The 6,990-nt window shown below is 46.5% G+C and overlaps 1 long non-coding RNA gene across 1 annotated transcript; it reads left to right on the forward strand.

The window, feature by feature from the left end:
* The first annotated feature begins 1,688 nt into the window (after nt 1–1,688).
* LOC145523835 (uncharacterized) lies at nt 1,689–6,729 on the forward strand. The gene is made up of 3 exons (XR_014066916.1): nt 1,689–1,942; nt 3,206–5,577; nt 6,503–6,729. It is a non-coding gene; the product is annotated as an uncharacterized LOC145523835 (long non-coding RNA).
* The last annotated feature ends 261 nt before the right edge of the window (nt 6,730–6,990 follow it).

A 6,990-nucleotide genomic window follows, 5' to 3' on the forward strand; every position in this document is an offset into this window, starting at 1 on the left:
TTTGTAACAGACCCTGCCCCGGGCTTCGCAGGGGTCTTTCACACATCAGCCTAGTGCTGTTCCCCCCAGGAGCCTGACCACTCCTCTTACAAAGCACCTCCAGCAACTCTGGCCTCAGCCCACCCCGGCCCTGCTCATCCCACGCCTGTCGCTTCAGTCACCCTGCAGCCCCTCACACTCATCGCAACACTTTCTGGTCTGTCAGTCCAGGACCCTCGGGCCACAGTGCTTTTTAGGCATCTGATTCCCTCTCTCGCACCAGTCTCTGCTTCTTGTGAGAACCAATGAAACCTCTGTCCAGCAGTCAGACCTCACTCCCTCCCCAAAGTGCCAGGACCCCCACACTCACACTCCTGATCCCTCCATTTGGCTCTACTTTTTGCTCTGGGGCTCAGCACCTGTACTCTTCTGTGATTCACTCACGTATCCTATCTGTTTTCCTAATTCTGTAAAAGCAGGAATCTCTTTTGTTCAGCTATGTGTCTTAAGTTACCCCAGTAGAGACCTCTACACAACAGACACTCAGGAAAAATATGTTGAATGAGTCAATGACCACCATAGGAGGGATATGAGAGTGTTGCTCCAAGGATGCCGTCAGCCCACCACTCATGTGGGTTGGACTTGGCTTTGGGCAGCACGCACACAGCCTGGACATGGTTCTGGGTGATGCTTTATGATGTAAAGCCTAGAGAGATATTGACAACCACAATGCCAGGCTTCTGGGTCATTCTGCTGCCCCAGGAAGGTGCAGCACAGTCATTGGACCCTCAACATCAAACACACCAGTGGCCAGCCCAGCAACCTCTTCTTGTAAATGCACTCTTGACCTTTGTCTCTCTCCCTCCCCCCACTTTCTGAAATATGCTTCAGGGTAACAACTGAAGAATATATTAGTTATAAAAGAAAATCCCTTTCTTTTAATTGCTGACAAATCTGCTTTCTGAGGAAATATGGTTCTTTTTGCTTTTCTTTATTAAGGATGAAATAATTGATTGTGTAAATCATAATAAATTCTCAAACATTTGCCCATGTCAGGAAACAAAGTTGAATTATACCATTTTTTTCCAAAGTCTGCAGAAACTTTTAATTTCTTAAAAAATTAATAAAATCTGGTTTCAGGCCAGGATATGGGAAAAGGAAATGTCAAACCTCCCCCAGAAAAGCATGTTTGGCTGTAACTTGGAATAGCAGAGCCAGAAATCCCATGAGAAAGCCTGATTTTATTGCCCTTCCAGGTTGGTCAAGACTGAAAACAGCTACACTCTAGTTAAACCCTTAACCATTGGCACACTGAAGCCCATGCTGCACTCTTTTCATACCTCCATAAGGGAGATGCCAGGAGTAGAGCCTAGATGTCAGACAGTCACATACATAGCTAAGAATGCCTAAGGTCTCAATAAATTATGAATTAATTCCAAGGATAAAATGTGGTTAGCCTGACATGCTTTTGAATAATACTGGAAATGGAGACAATGGAAAACAAGGCGGGTTATTATTATTGCCCAAGAAAATACCATCTTTCCCTTCCAACCTCAGTGTTCTAAGAGTTCTGAGAAGTCCACAGTGGTTCTGGGTAGAAGAGATCAGAAAGAGGCCCAAGCAGGAGGCACAGATCAGGATAAAGCTTGGTAATTGTGATGAACATCCTGAGAACCAGTCAAATCAAGCTGGTCCCTCTGTAGGCATTCAGATAGACTCTAGCCAGGGGACAGAACAGGCAAGAATCTGATTCTCAATAGATTGGCAGAACAGTGCTGGTGGGGGCAGAACCTTGACACAATGGCAGGCTGGGCAGGACAATGTTTCCTGGGTCTGGAGCCTGGAGCCAGCAGCCAGCAGCCAGCAGCCGGGGGAGCCTAAAGAAGCAAAATCACTCCGGGTCATAGACGACAAGCAAGGTGGACACCATTGACCCTGCTCGCCTCAATTCCACTGACCAGAGGTGAGCCATTCCCCTTTGAAATACATAGGGAACCATCCACACCTTTCATATCCCAGTCTAGACCCTGGTGTTCTCTGGTCTGAACAATTAACAGCCTCTGAAAGGTCCTCCTGACTTCAGATGCCCCCTGCCTGTACTTCCCAGATTCCAATCCTCCCTACACTCAGCTGTGAGGATTTTGAGTTCTCAGGATTAGCCTGCATTGAGTCACAGGAGGGCTGGCCAAAACCCAGATTGCTGGGGGCGCCTCCAGAGTTTCTAATTCCATAGCCCTGGGGAGGGGCCCAAGAATTTGCAGTTCTATAAAGCTCCTGAGAGAAGTTCTATAAAGAACCTAATGCCTCTGTCCTGGAGACCACACTTTTAGGATCTCTAATGAAAGGCTACAATGTCAGGGCAATGGGACCTCAGGCAGGCACTCAGCAAAGAGTGGAGACAAAATAGCTTATGGTCTTCAGAATATACACACCCAAAACCACCTACTAGAGTAATGATGAAGTGTTAACAGCGCTGATTTCAGTAGTGTTAGTCACTCAGTGGTGTCTGACTCTTTGCAACCCTATGGACTATAGCCTGCCAGGCTCCCCTGTCCGTGGAATTCTCCAGGCCAAGAATACCAGAGTGGGTAGTCATTCCCTTCTCCAGGGGAACTTCCCAACCCCAGGATTGAACCCCAGTCTCCTGCATTGCCGGCGGATTCTTTACCATCTGAGCCACCAGGGAAGCTCAAAGCTTTGTGTTGACCACTCTGAGGTAGATAGTGAAAGAAAGTGAAGTCACTCAGTTATGTCTGACTCTTTGCAACCCCATGGACTGTAGCCTACCAGGCTCCTCCGTCCATGGAATTTTCCAGGCAAGAGTACTGGAGTGGGTTGCCATTTCCTTCTCCAGGGGATCTTCCCAACCCAGGGATCGAACCCAGGTCTCCTGCATTGCAGACAGACGCTTTACCATCTGAGCCACCAGGGAAGCAAGCCAGTCCCACATGAGCACATTTATGCAAGAAATGGTACAAGGGGATTCTATGAAATGAATAGGGTGTAAGGAGATGTAGTCACTCATTTTACTCCTGACTTTTGAGGGAGAGGGCAGGGGCTGCCCTGAGACAGGAAGGCTGGGTGCCAAGGCCCAAGCTCCAGGAAGCCTCAGCTCAGTTCTCACCCCTCCCACCACCCCCACCCCTGGTCTGTGAAGATTCCCCCCTCCAGCCTAATCTGTGCTTGCTCCTCACCACAGTATATTCTTCTTTCTCTCCCTCCCCAGATTTTAAGCCTATGAAAACAGAGATCATATTGTGTTCAACAGAAATCATTGCTGAATTAAGTTGTATGACTTCTGCATGGCCCTAGCCCAGCCACTGAAGCTCTCTGTCTCAGTGGGGGAGGGTTCAGTAAAGAAATGGAAAAGCTATTTGGGTTGAGATCAACACAGCACAAGCTTTATTCAATAACCAGAGAATGAAGAAGTGAGAACTAAGTTCTGTCAACTACAAATTGCCACTTGCCAAGAGCATTTGCCATCTGCCTCTGTGGAGATTGAACCCTGCCTGTGCTGCTGCAGCTATTGACCTTCGACATGCCTTGAAGGAAGTTCAGGGTGGAGAGTAAGGCACTCTGTGCTCCAGAGAAACTGGTGGAACAGATATTTAGACAGATATTTTCAGGAACCAGTTTCGTGATCCCAAATCTTGTATCTCCTTGTATCTAGAAAAGCACTAAAATCCTTCATGGTGACGACGTTCTTTTGACTAGCAGAAACTTTCTACAAGCAAAGTAGGTTCTTGACTGCATATATTCTACCTTTACCAAAATCACATATATTGACTTCCCCCCTACCTCTTTGGAGCAGTTTCTCAGAGCTATCTGAGGTACTGTCACCCAGGCTGCAGTCCTCATTTTGCCCCCAGTAAAACTTAACTCACAACCATCACTTGTGCCTCTTTTTTTAGTCGACAGCTCACAGATCAACTTCTTGCCCACCAGAAGAGAGGGATTTAATTTTTACAAGTCAAGACAAAGGTGGGGAGAGCAAGGCTAATGATAGAGAGGCTTATGTGCTAGTTTACCAGCAGGGACTCTCTTGAGGGAGTGAGATGCCACCTCCTTTGTATCCTTTTTTTGGTCCTTAATAGCCCATCATGGCCACTGGTGGGTATGTCACTTAATATGTTCATGTAATAAAAACAGCATTTAATGAGACCTGAGGTCTGTTAGAAGGTCAAATTCACTGAGTTTTTTGTTTACAGCTTCCTTATCTCTGAAACCTCTAACTTAAAGATTTATATTAACTCCTGCTAAAGGTGGGAATTGGTAGATTTTGAGCAAAGTTCTGGAGCAGCTCTGGCAACAAAATCTCTAGTCCTTCATCCCAGAAGGGGACAAGGATGTGATGATGGACATCACCACCATGAGGCTGCCACCTGGTCTCTCCATTCCTTCAACAAATACTTATTGAACTTGGCAAGAAACCAGCTGTCATCACCTAAGTTCTGGGAAACAACAGTGAACAAACCAGTGGGGGCTCAGGGCCAATTAGACCTTGACAAAAAAGAGACCGCTGAAAGACTACATGTTTGAAGATTGGTCAAAAATGAGAGAAAGGGCTCAGAATATGAGCATCAGGCCAGCAGACATAGGTGAAAGGAAGAAAACCCTTTTTGTATGTGAAAACCCAGAATAAGAGGCAACACACAGGGCATGGAGAGGAAGGACATGGGACAAAAAGGCATGGATGCTCTGACACAAGGAAGCATAACACTTCACTTGAAACAGAAAACTGAGCAGATTTGCAACAAAAACATGAAGAAAGGAGATGCCTAGGCTTCCCAGGTGTCACACGGTAAAGAACCTGCCTGCCAGTGCAGGAGATACAAGAGACGCAGGTTCAATCCCTGGGCTGGGAAGATCCCCTGGAGGAGGACATGGCAACCCACTGTAGTATTCTTGCCTGGAGAATCCCGTGGACAGAGGAGTCTGGAGGGTTGCAATGCATAGGGTCACAAAGAGTCAGACACAACTGAAGCAACTTAGCCCACACATACCCAGGATGCAGGGAGGATGAAGAACTTGCCTCAGTGGGTCTGTGGTGCCAGGGAAACCACTGGATCAGATTGGGACTCAGCCTCTGGAGCAAAGACACTATGTCACTAAGCTGGAAAGTGAGGGTAGGAGAGCCTGCCTACCTCCTGTCACCCCCAATCCCACAGAAAATCAGATCACACTGTGGGCAAGGGCACTGTCCTTTGACCTCAGCTGAAAAAAGTAGAGGAAAAAGTCTTTGTGCATAGAATTTCTGCACTGGGCACCTGTTCTCAGAGTTATTTCTAGGCTAGGCCTCTTTCAACCAGGTATAAGGACCAACTCCGAAGACGAACAGCCTAGCATCACTCACAGGCCTTTGGAGGTCAAGTCCTCGTCCACTTTCTGCCTCAGCTTCCCTCTTTCCCCACTGTGACTGATCCAGCCCCTACTCTGGAAGATGGGGAGGCATTTACTATTTTTGTTTTTAAATGTACCTATGTATTTCCTTCCATCTCATTTTATGACCCATGGGGTCAATGCTGTCTGGCCTATAGTAGGTGTTTAATAAATATAAAAGGAACAGACGGGAGGAAGAAAGGAAAGAAGAAAGGAAGGGTGGGTGATCTCAGTAATATAAAGACTTTAAAACAAAATCAGGAGGAGAATTTGGTGGGGTTAAATGGGAGGATCCAAGTATTGAATATGAGAGTTTGTTTCAAGACTTACTAAGTTTCTTCCAGCCTAATTTTTTATATCTTTGATTTCAAGCCCTGACAAGGACTTGAACATTCCAGGGAGTCTTCTTAAGGAATTTCCTACAGATTTGGTGGCATGTGAGATCCTTAACCCCCATGCCTGGGCCAAGAGATGGTTGTCACCTCCCTTAGCTCTCTCCAAGGCCATGGAGTTTGGTGTCTCCACATGACAATGAGAAAACGGGCCTTGAGATCCAGGCAATGGTGCCCAGCATCTCAAGGGGACAGATCAGAGCTGAGTGCGGTCTCACACATCTGGGTCCAGGACTCCTTCAGCCCTATGATCTGCCAGAGCTACCTTGTGAGGCTGGGCTTAATTTTGTGTTGATAAAACAGTCAAGTGTATAAAGAACTAGCTGAAGTAAAATATAAAATTGCTTCCATTGTGTGATAAAACCTCAGTTTGGTGTTATATGTCCCCTTCATCTTGACTTAAACCACCTCCCAGGACCAATATTCTGATTCTTGGGACCTTCACTCCCTGTTATCCTTTCACACGGGGAGCTCTTGTAACTCTGGGGTCTGAGCCCTCAGACCAGGTGAGGCAACGATCCCCTCCCCCAGGGCCTCAATCTGCCTGTGAGGCACAAGGGGGGGGGTGGGGGGTGGGGAGGCTCCTGAGACTGAGAAATGAGTCATCCACACCCAGAGTGCTGCTCATGGCCACTTTGCCAAGGGCAAGCCAGGGCAGGACCTTCATCTTATTACTCATGATTTTGGAGGGAAAAAAAAATGTAGGTGGCTATTTCAGTACTTCACAGATTAATTAAATTTAATCAAATTAGCCCATTTTCAGATAATGAAGGAAGCAAATTTGAAGAAGCAGAGAAACTACGCTGCACCACAGATGGCCATCTTTCACAGACACCAGATCCTAAAGAAGGGAAAGACCTAGAGTTGGCCCATTGACTCTAAACCTTATTCCCAGTTCACAGATTGAAAGGCCCATGAACGTTACCTTATTAATGCAAACTCTGGGCTGTGAAATAAAAATCTGTATTTTATGGCAAGGCATGAAAAATCTCTACCCTTTGGCCTCCTCCTTCCCCTCACTGTGCTTTGTGTGTCTTTGTTATGTATCAGTGAAACCTCCCCATTGGCAGAAATACACGCTCAACCATAAAGAAAGAGCAACATTCTCCCAGCACCATCAAGACGACTCCTTAAAAGATAACCTTCCTTCTTTATCTTGTAAGGTGTCACAATGATCCATGACTCACAACTGGTTAGATTATGTTAAACTGTCAGTACTACATCATGTAGTGTACAGCCC

This window comes from Giraffa tippelskirchi, chromosome 10, assembly GCF_054371585.1.
Source record: "Giraffa tippelskirchi isolate mGirTip1 chromosome 10, T2T-mGirTip1v1.2.pri, whole genome shotgun sequence".
NCBI classification, from domain to species: Eukaryota; Metazoa; Chordata; class Mammalia; order Artiodactyla; family Giraffidae; genus Giraffa; species Giraffa tippelskirchi.